General features: G+C 41.7%; 1 protein-coding gene across 3 annotated transcripts in view; it reads left to right on the forward strand.

The window, feature by feature from the left end:
* Positions 1 to 11,344: 11,344 nt before the first annotated feature.
* LOC133399208 (xylosyl- and glucuronyltransferase LARGE2s) overlaps positions 11,345 to 19,325 on the forward strand; it is a 100,777-nt gene continuing 92,796 nt past the window's right edge. For all 3 annotated transcript variants that reach the window (XM_061670556.1, XM_061670561.1, XM_061670558.1), the window contains exon 1: positions 11,345 to 11,785. The gene's annotated coding sequence lies outside the window, so the exon portion shown is untranslated. The remainder of the gene's footprint in view (positions 11,786 to 19,325) is intronic.

Below are 19,325 nucleotides of genomic sequence, written 5' to 3' on the forward strand. Positions count from 1 at the left end.
TGCCTCTTTGCCTCATGTTCTTGGATACTGTTGCCCTTCTTGGATTGCCTGCCCGTGTACCGACCTATGCCCGTCTATTAAACCTCTCTTTTTGGAAACTGTCCATTTGTTTTGGAGTCTTGCATTATTGGGTCCTAGCCTCTGTTCCGTTCATGACAGTGCCCTCCGATTGGCTGGCAACCAGTTCAGGGTGTACCCCGCCTCCTGCCCGATGATAGCTAGGATCGGCTCCAGCACGCCTGCGACCCTAGTGAGGGGAACCAGCTCAGAAAATGGATGGATATATATATACATACACACACACATACGTTCAAAAAACACCTATAGAAAAATATTTCTTACAGATACAGGAATGAGGGTGATTGATTGTCACATAAATGAGGTTTTATTGTCACCATGTGTTATGTTCAGCGGCCGAAATAAGTATTTAACACGTCACCCTTTTTCTCACAAAGAATATTTACAAAGGTGCTATTGACATGAAATTTTCACCAGGTGTTGGGAACAATCCAAGTAATCCATACATTCAAAGAAAGTAGAGCAAATAAGATCAGAAATTAAGTTGTGTGTAATAATGTGAAATGACACAGGGAAAAAGTACAAAAAGGCAGGGAATGCCAAGACAACACCTAAAATCTATCAATAATCAAACAGCAATCCAGCCCCTTGTCAGTGCAAATGAATATCAACTGGTTCAGTCCCAGTTGATGGCCTACAAAAAGGTCTCATTGCCAAGGTGTGTGTCAAGACACATCTCATGAGCAAAGAACTGTCTCAAGACTCGTAAAGTAATTGTTGCAAAACATAATGTTACAGGCGCATATCTAAGTGAGCACGGTTGGGGCCATAAAACGTAAGTGGAAAGCCAATCATATCACCATACATTTACCTCGATCAGGTGCTACTCACAACAGAGAAGTGCAAAGAATAATCAGAAGTGTTTTCCAAGAGCCAAGGATCACCTGTGGAGAGCTTCAAAAATACCTGGAATTAGCATGTACTGTTGTCACAAAGAAAACAGTGCCCCCCATGGGGCTGCATTTGAACAGCATTTAGACAAGCCAGTTAAATACTGGGAGAATTTAGTTTGGTCGGATGAGAGCAAAATTGAAGTGTTTCGATGCCATAATGCACACCACGTTTGGAGGAGAAATGGCACATCACCCTAAAAACCATACCAAGTTCAAAGGTGGGAACATGATGGTGTGGGGCTGATTTTCAGCAAATGGTACTGGTAAACTTCACATTGACAAAACACCAGTGTCACGTGATCGATGACTTCGAGCCTTTGAACGTCGAAATGTTTCGAAGCTTTTCATTGGCTCATAGTCTTTCAGCTCATGGCGTTTCATTTATTCTTTTTAGAGTATGGGGGAGAGCATCTGCATATTTTATTGTAATGATGATATAATTATTATTTGGTAAGAATGAACAAAACACCTGGATGACTATACAGACTTCACTGAACTTTAATTGCTGACATGGGAAACAGTGCCAGTGCTTCAGTCGTGCACTTTAGTGGTTGCTATGGCTTCAGTTGTCCACCAGATGTCACCATCACTGAAGCCTTGAAGCTTTTAATGTTTTTCAGGACAATTGTTAGGAAAGCCTCAGTGCTTCATGAGGCTTCACTTGCCCACCACTAGAAAATGTACATTCTTATTAAAAATCTGATGCCATCTACGAGGATGATGAAAATGAAACGTGGGTGGACATTTAATCAGGATAATGATCCAAAACATACTGCCAAGGAAACTCGCAATTGGTTTCAAAGAACAAAAATAAAGCTGCTAGAATGACCCTGCCAATCACCTGACTTGAATCCAATTGAAAATCTATGGAAAGAATTTAAACTCAAGGTCCATAAAAGAAGCCCATGGAACGTTCAAGATTTGAAGACTGCTTGTGTGGAGGAATGGACCAAAATCAGACCAAAGCAATGCATGTGACTAGTTTCTCCATATAGGAGGCGTCTTGAAGCTGTCATTGCAAACAAAGGATTTTGTACAAAGTATTAAATAAATACCTGTTGGCGTGTTCAATGCTTTTTCCCTGTGTCATTTCACATTTTTACACATAACTTATTTTCTGATCTTATTTGATTTTCTATGTATGGATTACTTGGGTTGTTTCCAAAATCTGGTGAAATTTTCATGTCAATTGCACCTTTGGAAATATATTTAGTGAGAAAAATGGTGACGTGTTAAATACGTATTTCAGCCGCTGTATGTGTTTGTATATGTGTATATGTATGAACATGTTTATATATTAATAATATATATATATTTATTCATACACAAATTGGTATCAATTTTAACATACCGTAATTTCCCGTGTATAATGCGCACCCATGTATAATGCACACCCCCAAAGTTGACCTCAAAATTCTGGAAAACCCTTCAACCTATTTATAATGCATTTTTACAATGCATGATTTTGCTTCTACCCATATGATCAAAACATGAAGTATTGTCTGTATTTTGTGAGTTTTTTCAAAGAATTATTCTGAAGTTATGCACTTTATTTGATCACATAATACTTTATTTGTATTTACTTACTCTTATTTTGAAATTCCTAGCCCTAATTTATTTAGTAAATGAGAAAACACAAAGTTGTGCTCATATGTTTGATTACCCAGGCAGAATTTGTAAGATGTGTAAATTTCTTTTAAGAAAACATGAACGACCAGGCAAATTTGGCGAATTAGTAAGATGTGTACAATTCTTTTAAGAAAACATGAACGACCAGGCGAAACACATTTAATTTGATTTTAATGGGATTCAAATTAAACTGTCAAGCATTTCAGAAAAGCATTATAATTGGACAAAACATAACCATAAAGAAATTAATGATGGTTGTTGTTCAGTCATAAGTCATATTTAAAAAAACTAATACATTTCACAAATTCTGCCTGGGTATGTAAACTTATGAGTACAATTGTACATATATGCAGTCATATGTACTCCTCTAATATTGGAATGAAAGTGGAGGCTTCCCCTTTTTCATAACCTCTAGTTGGCATACGTGAAATGAAAGTGTACAACTTTTTTATAACCGCTCGGGGGAGGTGGCATAGTGGAATGAAAGTGTACACCTTTTTCATAACCTCTAGATGGCGGCATACATTGATAAAATGTGAAAGTCTTTTTCATTTTCTCCTATACCTATGTATAATGTGCACTATTGACTTTTGACAATTTTGAGGGATAAAAAAATGTGCATTATAGACGACAAATTACAGCGCTTGATGCCTTACATAAATCATTAATATAGAGAATTAATAATTTGGGGCCCAACACTGCTCCCTGGGGGACACCACAAGGAATGCTCAATCATGGTGAATAAGAATCGGCTAACTTCACAAACTGTCTACTGTCAGTCAGATAACTCCTCATCCAGTCCAGTACCCTTCCCCTGATACCATATCGCTCTAATTTCGTGAGTAAGATGTTGTTGTTGATTATGTCAAAAAAACCATTTTATTACCATGAATATTCCAATTGTACAGTTTTTGTTCCAATGAAGCAGTAATTTCCTTTATTGACTCCATTAATGGGTCACTGATGGTGTAGTGGTACACTCGTATGACTTTGGTGCGGGCAGCGGAAGTGCAGTTCCCATTCAGTGATGCTGTGAATGTGAGTGCGAATGGTTGTCCGTGTCTATATGTGCCCTGCGACTGACTGGCGACCAGTTCAGGGTGTAGTCCGCCTTTCGCCCGAAGTTAATTTGTTAATGGTTTTGAAATTACCTAAATTACATTCTTCACAATAGTCATCTCAAGGGTTGACAATTTTAATAATGTCCCTCTCCTCTGCTGCTGTAAGGAACATGGATAAGACCAACACGCGGTTCCTCTGATGTTCCTACGTACATCAGGAATATATTAGCTATATCAGAACCAACATTGACTAAGAATTAATTAAAACAATGAAACACCTCGTTCATATCATTAGTATCTCAGTATTGTCTATAATAAAATATTTCGGATAATCCTCATTTTTATGTTATTTTGAATTTTCCTCATACCTTTAACATTACCTTTATTATCAGCTAATAATTTATGATGGTATTATTTCTTTCATCCATCCATCCGTCCATTTTCTGAGCCACTTATCCTCACAAGGGTCGCGGGAGTGCCAGAGCCTATCCCAGCTATCATCGGGCAGGAGGCGGGGTACACCCTGAACTGGTTGCCAGCCATCCATCCATCCATCCATTTTCTGAGCCGCTTATCCTCACTAGGGTCGCGGGCAGGCTGGAGCCTATCCCAGCTATCATCGGGCAGGAGGCGGGGTACACCCTGAACTGGTTGCCAGCCAATCGCAGAGTATTCTTTCTTATATGTTCTTATTACACTGCAGTTGTTAGCTTGTTTTTATATTTATTTTCTGCCTCCTTGGTTCTCTGTTTAATAAATTCTCTATAAAATGTGTTTTTCTTTTTACATGCATTTTTAATTCCTTTGTGATCCACAGGTGATCTTGTTTTGGTTTTATAGGACAGTTTTTATTGTATATAGTATCTTGAATATTCTCATGAATACATCATACGCACCTTTTATGTTATTGTTGTATACAAGCTAGTTTTGTGCCATTAAATTATTTTTAAATGCATTTATTGAGTCTTTAGTTCTCATTCTTAAAGAAGCACTTCAGCGACTCGTCTTTGGTTCTTTTAGCTGTGTTAGTTTGTGTTGTATGTGGTACTGATATGCGAGTGTGTAGTGACTGGCATTTGACATCTCTGACAGACTGAGATTACTCTGTGCAGTTCTCCAATTTGTCGCCTTTCTTCTTATTGCCAGGATCTAACCACTCATACACAATACCTCGGTTTCCAATCCCAGTCTTCATTAACACTTTTGCAATGAAACTTCAATCGCCGAAGAGCTCATTTTTTGCAGACTCTGTGACAGTATTATTTTCAGTTTTCGTCTCATACATTTGTACGTGCTAGAGATTTCATGTGGCTGCTGCTTCACCATATCTTTAAATATTTGATGAGCCGTCAGATGTCCTAGCACAAGCTTTAATAACCATCTTTAATATTACACGTTTTGTGTGTGTGTGTGTATATATATTGTCAATGTGTGTTTACATATTCTCTCAGATGCTAACCTTCATCTCAAACTGAATCACAGATGCATCAACAGAGACCTGACCTTGTATTATCTTCTGCATTGTCCACTCTATACCTGTGAGATGGCTCTTTTGAAAGGCAGCACATATGGGCTATTTGCATATGATTGTGCTTGAGGAACCTCATCCTCACCATGAATATTCATCTGGATCTGGTTTACTGTGTCTGTGCGCTTGTTTGTGTTTAAAAGATGAGTGTGTTTGTGGGCAATTGACTCCCAGCTGAGTTAAAGGTATTCTTGTCTGTCATTTTCCCCATTCACTCATCTCTGAATTATTTATGATATACAGTTTGTAAACCCTGTGTCTTTTCATCTGTAATGTTAAACATTTCTTAAACATTATTGGCTTTGCATTACACTATAGAGAAAAGTAATGTTTTGCTACATCCATATCGCGGTTACATGAGGACTGGTGCTGGCTTGAATGGAGCCCTATGCGACGGCCCTATTGAGTCCCAACAGGTCGCTCCTTCGGGGGGTTGGGTAATGTAACTCCACGTTGGGTGACGGCTCTGATGGGAAATTTTAACCGATCAACAACCGTTCAGGGCGGCATGGTGGTCGACTGATGAGCACATGTGCCTCACAGTTCTGATGACCCAAATCTGGCCTTGCCTGTGTGGATTTTGCATGTTCTCCCCGTGCCTGCATGGGTTTTCTCCGGGTACTCCGGTTTCCATATTCGGCTCATTTAAATCTCCAAAGTACGCTTTACGCAACCGACAGTAATAAGCTTGGGGTGTCTCAAGTCTCCTTCTTTAACTGTGAGGGCTGCAGATAAGCTGGTTGCGGCCTCTGGGTCATCAAATTATTGAGACAATGCTTGGCAGAGGGCCGGGTAATCGGCCAGCACATGAGCCGGTTGTCGTTCAATTAAACTACTTACTTCTCGGCTCGACGTACCTTTGGTAAGGTACAGTCTGTTGTCCGTAGTAGCAGAAGGGAATCATTTAAGGTGGAATTCGAGGTCTCTAAGGTACATGGCTGTGTCGTGTGACCAATTCGGTTTAGGTTCAAACCTCAGAATGTTGTGTGCAACTTTGTCTAAGTCTTTTAGAGTAATACCTGGAGCGGCGCTGGGTGGAGGGAGAGACTGGGGTGAGTCAAAAAGGTGAGCTGCAACTGGTGGGGCCGCCACCCGTGAGGAGGTCGCGTGGCGCCCCCTGAAGCTGGGTTCCGGCCCAAAGGTTGGAGATGTTTTGTAGGGCTCTCTGACACTTCTGGCGAGAGATGGCCCAAGGCTTTCTGTAGCAGGGGCCAGAGCAATCGGATGAGTCAGAGAGTCGGCGGACAGCTGTTGAGCTAATTGTAGCTCCCGCCTGACATGGGCTAAGTCATCCTCTTGGTCCTCAGCTGTTGTTGGAGGCGGGACAGCTCCGTCTCCAGGACTGCCATCTGTGTCTTGAGCTCGTAGGAGGGTTCCATCTCTTTGGAGCGTTCTGCTTTGAGCGTTTCGGTGAGTTCGGTGAGCCACTGGATGTCACCGGACGCTTGACGCAGCAGAAGAGTTGCTCGCTGATGCTCGGCCCGTAATTCAAGCACTTGGTCATTAGACGGTCAGTCGGATAATTCTACCAATTTAGCTTTGAAGTGGGCAATTTCGACATAAGCGACGGGGGAAAAAAGACAAGAATCGTACAAACGCTCAGAATTCATGACCCGTTTGCGATCCTCGAAGGCCCTTTCAAACAGAACTTGCGTAGGAAATGTTCCCACAGTTCAAAACATGCAGCGCACAAATCACGGATATCCAAATAACATTTGCAGTGCAACAAACTCACTCTGGTTTCACGGGAGGGCTAATCTTAGCTTCTCACATTAAGTGCTCGGAACTTGGTCGTTATGGTTACAGACTGTGCTCACACATAGATAATGAACATAGCTCACATGGAAAGCATGGAACGTGCCTAAACATGACCCTGCCATGGCGGCTGCCGTCTAGGTTTATTGCAAAATATTGTGAGTTTTGTGTGTTTGGGTTGTTTGGGTTGGGTATCTCCTCACACGGGCTTGCACCACTCTGTAGCGTATATGAGTTAAATAAAATCGTTAATTGTTAATTTAGGAGAAAAAGAATAAGCCGGAAGCGACGCCTGTGTTACTTCCGCTTTAGCGTAATTTTTAGTTTAATCGTTAAAATAAACTATTTTATCTAGTAAAGGGGCACCATTTCACTTTTTAGACGGATAAAACTTCAGGACAAAGTGACGACAAACCTTTTTTCCTCAGTCTCATAATTTGAAGGTTGCTAAATGAATTAGATAAGAGTTCTAGAAAGCCAGAGGTTTTTTTTTCTCAAACCCAAACACACACAACTGATGTCGGTAGTGAATTTTTATAGAAAACTTAATGAGATCTAACATAAGAATCTACAAGGGAAAAAAATGCCGGAAACAACAACAAAACGAAGGACAGACGAACACTGGCAAAGGGGACTGACTGGTGATGTGAGGGTGGAATGAGCGTGTAGTGACAACGCTTATAGTTGGGGGTTCCTGTTCTCGTTAATGTAAACCCAAATATACACTAATCTGTACTTTTTGTAACATGCATGTTGGACTGACATGTATTGAACACAAGTGAGGCAGACGGGTCGAGCTTCCGAATATTTGGCCGGTCCGGTCCGCCTGGGGGAACAGGTAGATTTGGCGGAAAGGAGGAAGGAAAAGAAAAAGGAGCACAAAAAGTTCCCAGGCAGGACGGCCGGAGCCCGGGTGTCGCTGCTCGCAAGACGTTCGGAGCGGACGTGTGCTGCGTGGGTGAACATTTCATCCGGTTCAGTTGACAAACAGATTTGACATCAGACATTCAAATTTGCAGAAATGCAATCACTAGTGCCGTTCATGTAAAGTTTTAAAAATATTATATCACATTCAAGTCCAATGAAGATTGTGATTAGTTAAGCCGTCCATTGTCCCAGCCCGGATGGGCAAATGTCTCTAAAGACAGCGGGAAAGAGAAGTCTTTGTTGGGGAGACTCTTCAGGCTGGCTGGTGGTGAAAGTTAATTAATTTAGCAACCAGGTGAGAAACCACATGTCTGTGTCTCAGCTTTGATGCTACTTGGGACTAAGAAACTGTGGATTTGTGAAAGTTGGTGAACGAAAGTCCGGAGTAGACTCCCGAATGTTTAGCAAGTTTTCCTTTGTGTAAGAAAGTCGGGTAATGTCTCCAAAGACGAACGAAAAGACAAAAACATAGACAATACTTGAGCGCGTGTTACCAAGGCGACCACTCGGTTAGGCGCCATCTTGTTAGTAACAGTCAGAGGTTTTGTTGGATTTATCTCACCAAACATTATAATGAATAAACACAAAAGGAATGAAGACGTTGGTCATTTTACTCATGAGGAGGGCGCATGGGAGATTGTTCAGGTTACAGCCTCTCAACACGCTCTAAGCAATCTCTCCCGTCGCTCCTGCATTTATTTGAAAATAGGGAGGTTTCTAAGTTTACAAGACATAACGTACTAAGCTACAAGACACAACACACTAAGGGTAGGGTTTCAAGGTGAAAACATGGCACCTGCCACGTCCCGGCCATGTCCTTCTCTCAGATGATTCCTGCTGAGTCATCTTCTTGAAGGCGAGACATCTTTCTTTCTAAACAGTCCATAATACTAATGCAAGCTAAGCAAATAAATGATAACTTCTACAATATATCTAACAGGTTTACATACAGTAAGATTAAAATGCCTTTAAACATGCATCCATTTTCTGTACTGCAATTTGGGATAACCCAGATGATGATCTCATGTATTTGAAAACTTCTGACAGGTTTATTGACAACATTGGAGTTCATTAGAGACACACCTGTGGATGGATTTTAAGATATACCTGAACACACTGATTCTTTGTGTAAAATAATGGAAATTAAGTCAAAATAAATCAGCCATCGGGAAGAGAATTGTGAGCTTGCGCAAGTCTGGTTCATCTTTGCCTGCAATTTCCAGATGCCTGAAGGTGCCATGTTGATCTGTTCAAACAATTAAATGCAGGTATAAACACCATGGGAATGTCCAGCCATCATATCGCCCAGGAAGGAAACTGGTTCTGTGTCCCAGAAATGAACACGCTTTGGTCCGAAATGTGCATTTCAACCCAAGACCAAAACCAAAAGACCTTGTGAAGATGGTGGCTGAAGCCGGTAAGAGTGTCACTATCCACAGTGAAGCAAGTATTGTACTGACATGCGTTGATAGGCCCCTACGCCAGGAAGAAGCCATTACTCCAAAAGAAACTTCAAAAAGACAGATTACAGTTTGCACATACACACCGGTACAAATACCTTAATTTTTGGAGACGTGTCTTAATGAGCATCGTTATGTTTGGAGGAAAAAGAGGGAAGCATCATGTTGTGGGGTTGTGCATTTCACAAAATAGATGGCATCATGAGGAAAGAACATTATGTGGAAATACTGAAGCAGCATCTTGTTACATCAGCCAGGAAGTTAAAGCTTGGGCGTAAATGGATCTTCCAAATAGACAATGACCCAAAGGATAGTGCCAAACTGGTAACAAAGCGGTTTAAGGATAACAAAAATCAATGTTTTGGAGTGGGCATGACAAACCCCTTATCTCAATCGTATTGAAATTTTATGGGCAGACCTGAAATGGCATGTGCAAGCAAGTTGGCCGACAACCTTGGCTCATTTACAGCAGCTCTGTCAAGAGGAATGGGCCAAAATTTTCGCCAACTATTGTGGAAGGATATCCACAATGTTTGACTCAAGTCATACAGTTCAAAGGTAATAGTGCCAGATACTAATAAGACGTACTATATGTAAACGTCTGACTTTGAAGAAGAACAAAATTGTCCCCCAAAGATTCCTGTCTGATTATTCTGGCATTCAGCAAATGGAAATAATTTTGGTAATTCTGTTTGACCTAAAAGAGGAAAAGTTTAGTTTGATTTCATGTCAGACAGTGAATAAAACAGCATATCTGTCTTTTTATATAATGCATCTAAACATCTGGTTTCAACTGTACATTTGGAAATAGTTTGAAAGTGTAAGGAGCAGTCCTCTAGAGTGCCTGTTCCAAATGTGTCCAGTCAAAAATAATGATTATAGGGCAGTAGCCATAACCTCCAATGTAGTAAAACCACTTGAAAAAAATCATGATGGAGGAACTCAGAAAGGAGACTGGGCATTTAGACCAATTTAGATGAGTTTGCCTATTCAAAGAATCACAGTACATCTGATGCAATAGTTAATGGAGCACATCTCATTTTGAAACACTTAGAGACCCTATAGCATATGCCAGGCTGACCTTTATTGATGTTAGTTCAGCATTTAATACTACTTATTCTGATCTTCTGGTCCGTAGATTTGTTGAGCTTAATCTAAATCCACTTCTCATATAATGGTATTCTTCCTATATAAAAAAGGCAACAGGTCAGATTTAATTATGCGTTGTTGAAGAACGAGTATGTAGTACTGTGGTGCAGCAGGAAACTGTTAGCTCTTCCCTCTTATTTAAATTATACACGTGTGAATCTGTCCAATTTATAATAAAATATTCGGATGGAAAAGTCATAAGTCTTGACAAAGAACAGAAGGTCCTATATTTTGAATGGAAAGATTTATCGAGTGCTGTGATGAACATGACTTACAAATGAATGTAAAGCAAACAAAATGCATTATAGTTGATCCCGTCTGCCTCACAGTTCTGAGGAGTGGGGTTCAATCCCCGGCCCCGCCTGTGTGGAGTTTGCATGTTCTCCCCGTGCGGCGTGGGTTTTCTCCGGGCACTCTGGTTTCCTCCCACATCCCAAAAACATGCATGGTCGGTTAATTGAAGTCTCTAAATTGCCCGTAGGTGTGAATGTGAGTGCGAATGGTTGTTTGTTTCTATGTGCCCTGCGATTGGCTGGCAACCAGTTTAGGGTGTACCCCGCCTCCTCCCCGATTATAGCTGGGATAGGCTCCAGCACGCCCTCGACCCTAGTGAGGAGAAACGGCTCAGAAAATGGATGGATAAAAAAGTGTACTCGGTGGAAAATAACTCCAGTCACGTCTCTCCTCCCAGTGTTATCTGTGCGTGCTGGGGGTGCGTGTGGTGGGGTGCTCTTTGAAAGAGAGAGAGAGAGAAGGGTGCGGGGGAAATACCAGGCAGCCCCTGCTATTGGCTACGTTTTATGTGTGGGTGGGGCTTGTAGTTAGGCGGTGGTGGTGGTGGTGGTGGTATTGAGAGCAGGGCACAGCTTCTATCTGCTTCAGTTTTGGAAGGAGTACCACAGCGGCAAGAGAATGAAGTGCGATAACCCCGTCAACAGATAATGTGTGAACCAACGACGGTTTCGCAGCAACAGCAGCCTCCGCATTGCTCCAACTCAGGCATAAAAACAACAACAACACCTGCATTTGGACTCAGCCTCTTCGCTCCAAGCTCTAACACAGTTCAGTCAGTCTCTGCTCCGCTACCAACACGTGCGGTTGTGTTTGTATCATCTCAGGGGGACCGTTTTATATTTGTCAACGCACGTCATACAAGTATGCACACAATTTCTGGATTTGAAACAATTACACCCCGCGCCTGAAGAGTGTTAGTCGTGATTTGGAATGGATCTGTGAAAGGCTTAGAAATTCTGTGTAGCCAAATGGAGCAACACTGGGGGTAAAATCCCTGAGCAACGCGCAAAGGTGAGTTTCATAATAATAATAATACTTATTATTATTATTATTATTATTATTAATATTGTATTTCTTTGCAGCAGATGGCAGCCTCTCGCTCTTTGACTTTCAGTAAAGAAAACTTTGCTCATATCTTTAGAACGGACAAAATCTGTTGGATTTTGATGGATGACCTGTCATTGTGTCTGTAGGTTAGTAAGTGGCCGACAGGGTCAGGATTACCTCACACAAAAGCTTTCTACGCAGGACTGATTTTAATGCTTACGCACGCACACGCACGCGCGCACTCACTCACACACACACACACACTCACACACACACACTCACACACGCTCACACAACTGAAACGGTCTCACACACTATAGATTATTCCCTTGCGCATATACACAACTGAAAAAGGTCTCACTTTTCTCCCATAGTCCAAAAACTGTCCAGGCTGGGTAATTGGAGACTTCATATTGCTCATAGCTTTGAATGGTTGTCTGTCTATATGGGTGGTATGCAGTGTTGCGACAGTTACCATGAAAAAGGAACTCAGTAACTATTAGTTATTTTGCCAATACTTTATTGAAAGTCAATTTTTAACAGTCGCGTTTGAGAATTATTAATATTATTATTTTTTTTACAAAAAAGTCATTTTGACACGAGATAAATACTTTTTTATCCATCCATCCATTTTCTTCACCGCTTATCCTTATTTAGGTCATGGGTGTGTTGGAGCCTATCCCAGCTATCTTCGGGGGTGAGGCGGGGTACACTCTGAACCGGTCACTGGCCAATCGCAGGGCACATATAAACAAACAACCATTCGTACTCACATTCACACGTACGGGCAATTTAGAGTCTTCAATCAACCTACGATGCATGTTTTTGGGATGTGGGAGGAAACCGTAGTGCCAGGAGAAAAAGGTGCTCTTGACCTGAAAATTTGACCAGATGTTGGGAACAACCCAAGTAATCCATACATACAAAGAAGGTAGAACAAAAAGGCTCGGAAACTACGTTGTGTGTAAAAATGTGAAATGACACGGAGGAAAAAGTATTGAACGCATGAAGAAAGGGAGGTGCAAAAAGGCATGAAAACCAAGAAAACACCTAAAATATATCAATAATCAAACAGCAATCCAGCCACTTGTCAGTGCAAATGAATATCAGATCACGGTCCGCCAGTTAATAACCTCTGTTTTAAACAATGTCGCCACGATCGAGCGAGCTGTTTAGCTGTTTAGCTCGCTAGCTAGTTAGCTAGAAAACCTAATAAATAGTTAACTTTCCCTAAAGTGTCATATTGTTCTACAGTATCTATGTCTGGGAATTTCCCTTTAACCTTGATTGTAACCGCGCAACTTAAAATGTTTCTTCAACATTGAAGTTTTTGTGTGTTTTTGAAGCTATACAACACTTTGGCGACAGCAGAGTATACAACATAACTCAATAACATTTAATCTTTAGCTGACACAAACTTGTTAACAGCTTGAAAACATGAGCCTCTCTCCTTTCTCGATTGTTGACTGACTGCTTGTCCACGCAAGATGTCCACATCTTGAAAACATGACTTGGTGCATACGGGACATCACTCCCCTGGATGGGAGGATGTGTGATCCTTCCCAGAATGCATCACAACTTTGTTTGTAAAAATTTCATAATGTACAGTTGTGTGCCTTAAAGTTCGGAATAGTTAAGAATGGTGTTTTATTATTTGTCTGTAAAACAAAGGCTGACAGTTGGTTTAAACCTACAACATACACCGTCAGTGAATGATGTGTTCATTGACATGCCCCAAGTTAGTCTCTGCTGTGAACTGGTGGCAATTGTCTGTAATTGCCTAAATTGAGGTTAAATTTTTATTCATCAATGATGAAGTGTGTTTTCTATTCAATATAGTAATGCATGATGTTATAAAAAAAAACATCTATAATCTGATTACTATTTTATGAAAAGTAACACATTACATAGCTTGTTACCTCAAATAGCGGTAATATTTGAGTGAGTATAGCGTTACCGCCATCACTGGTCATATGATTGACTGGTGACCGTTCCATGTACCCTACCTCCTCCATCTTTCCGCTCAGATTTCTCTTACTGCTAATGGTTTTTACATTAACCCCACCTGACGGCAGTTACAGTATATTCATAGCCTGTGGTCACTATGAGAAGTAAATAATGTGTATGACCAAGCAGAAGGAGACTTGAGTCGGTGGCATGCTAATTGTTGTCACAGATTAAACCACACACATACTACATCCAGTTTTGTCCATCCATTCATTTTCCATACTGCTTATCCTCACTAGGGTTGTGGGCATGCTGGAGCCTAACCCAGCTGACTCTGGCAAGAGGTGGGGTAGACTTTGAACTGGTCGCCACCCAATCACAGCATGCAGTTTTGTGTTTAACGGAAACTGTTGCCAGTGGGCTCCAATGTAACATTCTTGCAGTTTTGTATGTGTGTCTTGTTTTTTAATTTAACCCTAGTTTGATTAGCACAGTGGAAAACAAATTGTTTGAACTTACTTAATTTGAACATGTACATCGGTTGGACATGATTAAAATTGTTAAACTAACATACATTGTTTATTTCGAGGAAACGAGGGTGGCAGAGAATTACACAGTTTACCATTTTAATCATGTGGAACTGCAAATAAAGTACTTCTTTTCACCGCACTTGCTAGTTTTCCCGGCTGATGCTTCTCTATTATGTAATAAGATTCTTTCAAATGAAATAAGTGTTGTCACAGTAAATTTGTTAAGTTAGGTTGAATAAGTCTGCATTGTACGGTGCCCTGGAAGTGCAAAACAATATAACAAATTCTGAAACACTTACATTTCAGAAAACAAATGAACAAAAGTCGAAATACTTTTACTTTTCAGAAAACAAATGAACAAAAGCCGAAACAATTTTACATTTCAGAAAACACATTCACAAAAGCAGATATACTTTTACAAAAGACAAAACAAATTACAATTGACCCGGAAAGGGAACGTCCAACAGTATTAGGAATCTAGCGCATTTTCCTGATCCAATATCACTGGCTCCAGGACACGCGCCACTGCACTATGATTGGCTGCTGTATCCCGGTAGAACACGCTCCACTGCTTCCAGATGGTAGGAAGTATGTGACTTATTAAGTGTGGCGGCGTTAATATAAATGCCATTAACCCTAAAGCCTGTCGAACACTGTGTCAACGTGGTCGAACCCGACTGGACCGAACCATCGCAGAAATATAGGAGTTGCCGACGCACCCCCACACATTGAGCTATTGTTCACATGGACGCCCTGAAAAGCGAGCCTGTATAGGCGTTTGATGCTGTATATACAACCCCAATTCCAATGAAGTTGGGACGTTGGGTGAAACATAAATAAAAACAGAATACAATTATTTGAAAATCATGTTCAACCTATATTTAATTGAATACACTACAAAGACGAGATATTTAATGTTCAAACAGCTTTTTTGGAACGTGTTGCAGCCATAAAATTCAAAGTTAATGATAATTTGCTAAAAACAATAAAGTTTATCAGTTTAAACATTAAATATATTGTCTTCGTAGTGTATTCAATGAAATTACAAGCGACGATCGCCCCCAAGCTGAGAACAATAGCACACTAGCCAACGACTTGAATACCTTGCACATTCAATAACAACAAACCATGGTTCAAAAACTTAAGAAACTTTGCCAGGCTAAAGAGGACGCATATCGAAGTGGGGACAGGGCCCTGAATAATCGCACTAGAAACCAGAAATTAACATTGCAAAGAGAAACTATGCAGTAAAGTTAGAAAAACTGTTTAGCGCTAACAACTCTAAATCAGTCTGGCATGCATTACAATCGCTAACCAATTACAAGCGACGATCCCCCCCAAGCTGAGAACTATAGTAGACTAACCGACGACTTGAACACCTTCGACTGCAGATTTGAAAAGGACACTTTCACACCCCACACCCACCTATGCGCCCCACCGACCACAATCATACCACCGACTTCTGCGTTAACCATCCACGAACAGGATGTGAGACGCATCTTCAAACAACAAAATATTAACAAAGCGGCAGGCCCAGACAATGTGTCCCCATCCTGCCTCAATGTCTGCGCGGGCCAGCTCGCTCCAGTCTTCACTCAGATCTTCAATAGATCTCTGGAACTGTGCGAAGTATCATCCTGTTCCCTGCTGGACCCCCTGTAGTTTGCCTACCGAGCAAACAGGTCTGCGGATGATACAGTCAACATGGGACTGCACTTCATCCTAGAACACCTTGACAGTGCAGGGACCTATGCGAGGATCCTGTTCGTGGACTTCAGCCCAGCGTTCTGCACCATCATCCCTGAACTCCTTTCCTCCAAGCTTCTCCAGCTCAGCGTCTCACCTGCCATCTGCCAGTGGATTTACAGCTTCCTGACGGGCAGGACACAGCAGGTGAGGCTGGGGGAGGTCACCTCATCCTCACGGAGCATCAGCACTGGGGCGCCCCAAGGTTGTGTCCACTCTCCGCTACTCTTCTCTCGCTACACGAACGACTGCACCCGGCTGTCAAACTCCTGAAGTTTGCAGATGACACCACTGTCATCGGCCTCATCAAGGTCGGTGACGAGTCTGCATATCGACAGGAAGTGGAGCGGCTGGAGCTGTGGTGCGGCCGACACAACCTGGAGCTGAACACGCGCAATACTGTAGAGATGATCGTGGACGTCAGGAGGCATCCTTCGCCACAGCTGCCCCTCACGATGTCCAGCTGCCTTGTGTCAACTGTCGAGACCTTCAAGTTCCTGGGAATTACAGTCTCTCAGGACCTGAAGTGGGCAACCAACATCAAGTCCGTCCTCAAAAAGGCCCAGCAGAGGATGTACTTCCTGCGGCTTCTGAGAAAGCATGGCCTGCCACAGGAGCTACTGAGGCGGTTCTACACAGCGGTCATCGAATCAGTCTTGTGTTCTTCCATCACAGTCTGGTTTGGTGCTGCTACAAAAAAGGACAAACTCCGACTGCAACGGACAATCAAAACTGCTGAAAGGATTGTCGGTACCCTCCTACCCACCCTTGAGGACTTGCGCGCTGCCAGAACTAAGACAAGAGTGTGCAAAATCCTCTCGGACCTTCCACATCCCGGTCACCGGCTCTTCCAGCTCCTTCCCTCAGGTAGGAGCTGCCGATCAATGCAAACTAGAACTAGCAGACATTCCAACAGCTTCTTCCCTCTTGCAATCAACTTCTTAAACACCTAACCTACAATTCCATTGCAACATGCTGGCAATTTTTCGTCTCTTTGTCTTGAGTTTGTTGTCACATTTCTGTCAGGCCAATTATATATTACTTGTGCACTCACTGTAGTAGTCTCACCACGCTGGACTATTTGCACATCTGTTGTTGACCAATACTGGCCACTCATGCCAGAGTAGCATCTGCTCCATTTGCACACTGACTGAGGAGTATCTGCAACATTTGCACAATCAACATTGTCCCAGACTATCGTACTACTCGCTTGAAGTCACGGCGCCCTTTGCACTATGGTCATTGCACCGGACTATTGTAATATTAGTCATTCGAACTGCTCTAAGTGCTAGAGGACTGTGCATCTTTTTGCACAACTGTCAAAATAAATAAATAAATAAATGTACCGGCATTACCAGATAACTACCAACCCTTTATTGCTCAGTGACTGTTTTTCTCAATGTCTTTATGTCTCAAAAGTGTTCTCTGTCAATTGACTGTCTGTTGTCGTACAAAAGCGGCTCTCGTCTGTGAAATGGGACGTTCCCTTTCCGGGTTGTCTCAAACGTAATTTGTTTCGTCTTTTGTAAAAGTGTTTCAGTTTTTGTTAATTTGTTTTCTGAAATGTGTTTTGGCTTTTGTTAATTTGTTTTCTGACATGTAAATGTATTTCACAATTTGTTATATTTTTTTGCACTTCCAGGCCACCGTACCATTGTGTCACTGTGAAACTTGAGCTGGTCCCACTTGATTTAGAGGCAGAGTACACCCAGGGTGACATGGTGGACGACTGGTTAGCACATCTGCCTCACAGTTCTGAGGACCTGGGTTCAAATTCGGACTCGCCTGTGTGGAGTTTGCATGTTCTCCCTGTGACTGTGTGAGTTTTCTCCGGGTACTCTGGTTCCTCCCACATCCCAAAAAAGATGCATGGTAGGTTAATTGGAAACAAAATTGCCCCATAGGTGTGAATGTGAGTGTGAATGGATGTTTGTTTATATTTTGTCAGGATTATTTTAACCAACACCTTCACACCAAGGAAGGAGACAGAAGTAAGAATCACAACTTGAGTTACGCAACTTTGCAAAGTGAGAGCAGCTACAAGAACAAGCACCGCGCTTATCTCTCCCAACTCCTCTGAGGTGCCTGTACTTGCGCAGCTCTTTTTATTAAAACTTGAGTAGGTGGTATCACATTCCAAGATCCTTTTAAGGAATTGTTTGTTATCAAGATGTGGTCAGTGCCTGGAGGTGTGGGGCTTTGTTCCTTGTTGAATGTGCATTGTAGTACTTTTCCAAACTGCTCTTGTTTCCAGTGAACAAGGGTGCTATCATCTTAATGCAGTTACAGCAACAATGTGTTTTTATGCAATAATATATAAAATGTTTCCATCATATGTGCCCTGCTATTGGCTGTCCACCTGTTTGGGGTGCAATTAGCTGGGATAGGCTCCAGAATACCCGCGACCTTAATGAGGCTAAGCGGTATGGGAAATGAATGAGTAGACCCATGAGTGATCGCACATGACATACAACTTTCTCAGCATATTGAATCAATCGCAACTGGAGTGTTATGTCGTAGAAGACGTTTCACCTCTCATCCGAGCAGGCATCATCAGTTAATGCAACAAAGCTTAGGCTATGTCGACACGGAAACGGAGCTGATCTAAATATGGAATCGTTTCAAGAAATATGTGGTCCCAGACAAAAAACGCTAAAACACTGTGGTATATATGCCAGACCTGTGTGGCACTGTTATGTTGCCACGGAAAATAACCAAAAGCATAAAATAAGAAGCCACGTGACGTAAACAAACTCACACAAAGCGAGGAATAAAGAACACATTTGTGTAGATTGTATTTTTGCAGAGATTTTGTTGGAAAAGCCATATCACACTCAGGAGTTTCTACAGCACAAATCCAACAGGGGTAATCCACCATTGATGATGTTAATGTTGTTAGTGTTCGTGCACCATCACAACCGGGCCATGATGCCTGTTTTGCATACATGGAAACGCGAGGGCAGCATTTTGAGATTTATCCACTATGGGACCTGATTTTTAAATTTTTTTTAAAAATAATTATTATTATTTTTTATTTCTTTTTAAAAAAGGATCTGCTTTGGGCTCCCAAAACACCGAAATGCATGCCTGGACAAAATGTAGACGTGATTAAAAAAAACCTTTGCAGATACACTAAAATGGGTTTTCATGTGTCCCTGTTGTGCTACCAGTGCATTATGGAACATGATCTGTCCAGTACTCTGCGCCCTTCAGTCTACAGAGACTTTGTTATTTATCTGTTGTTTTTTGAAACTGTCACATTGGATATTAAAGGTCATCTC

This window comes from Phycodurus eques, chromosome 2 (assembly GCF_024500275.1).
Source record: "Phycodurus eques isolate BA_2022a chromosome 2, UOR_Pequ_1.1, whole genome shotgun sequence".
Lineage (NCBI taxonomy): Eukaryota > Metazoa > Chordata > Actinopteri > Syngnathiformes > Syngnathidae > Phycodurus > Phycodurus eques.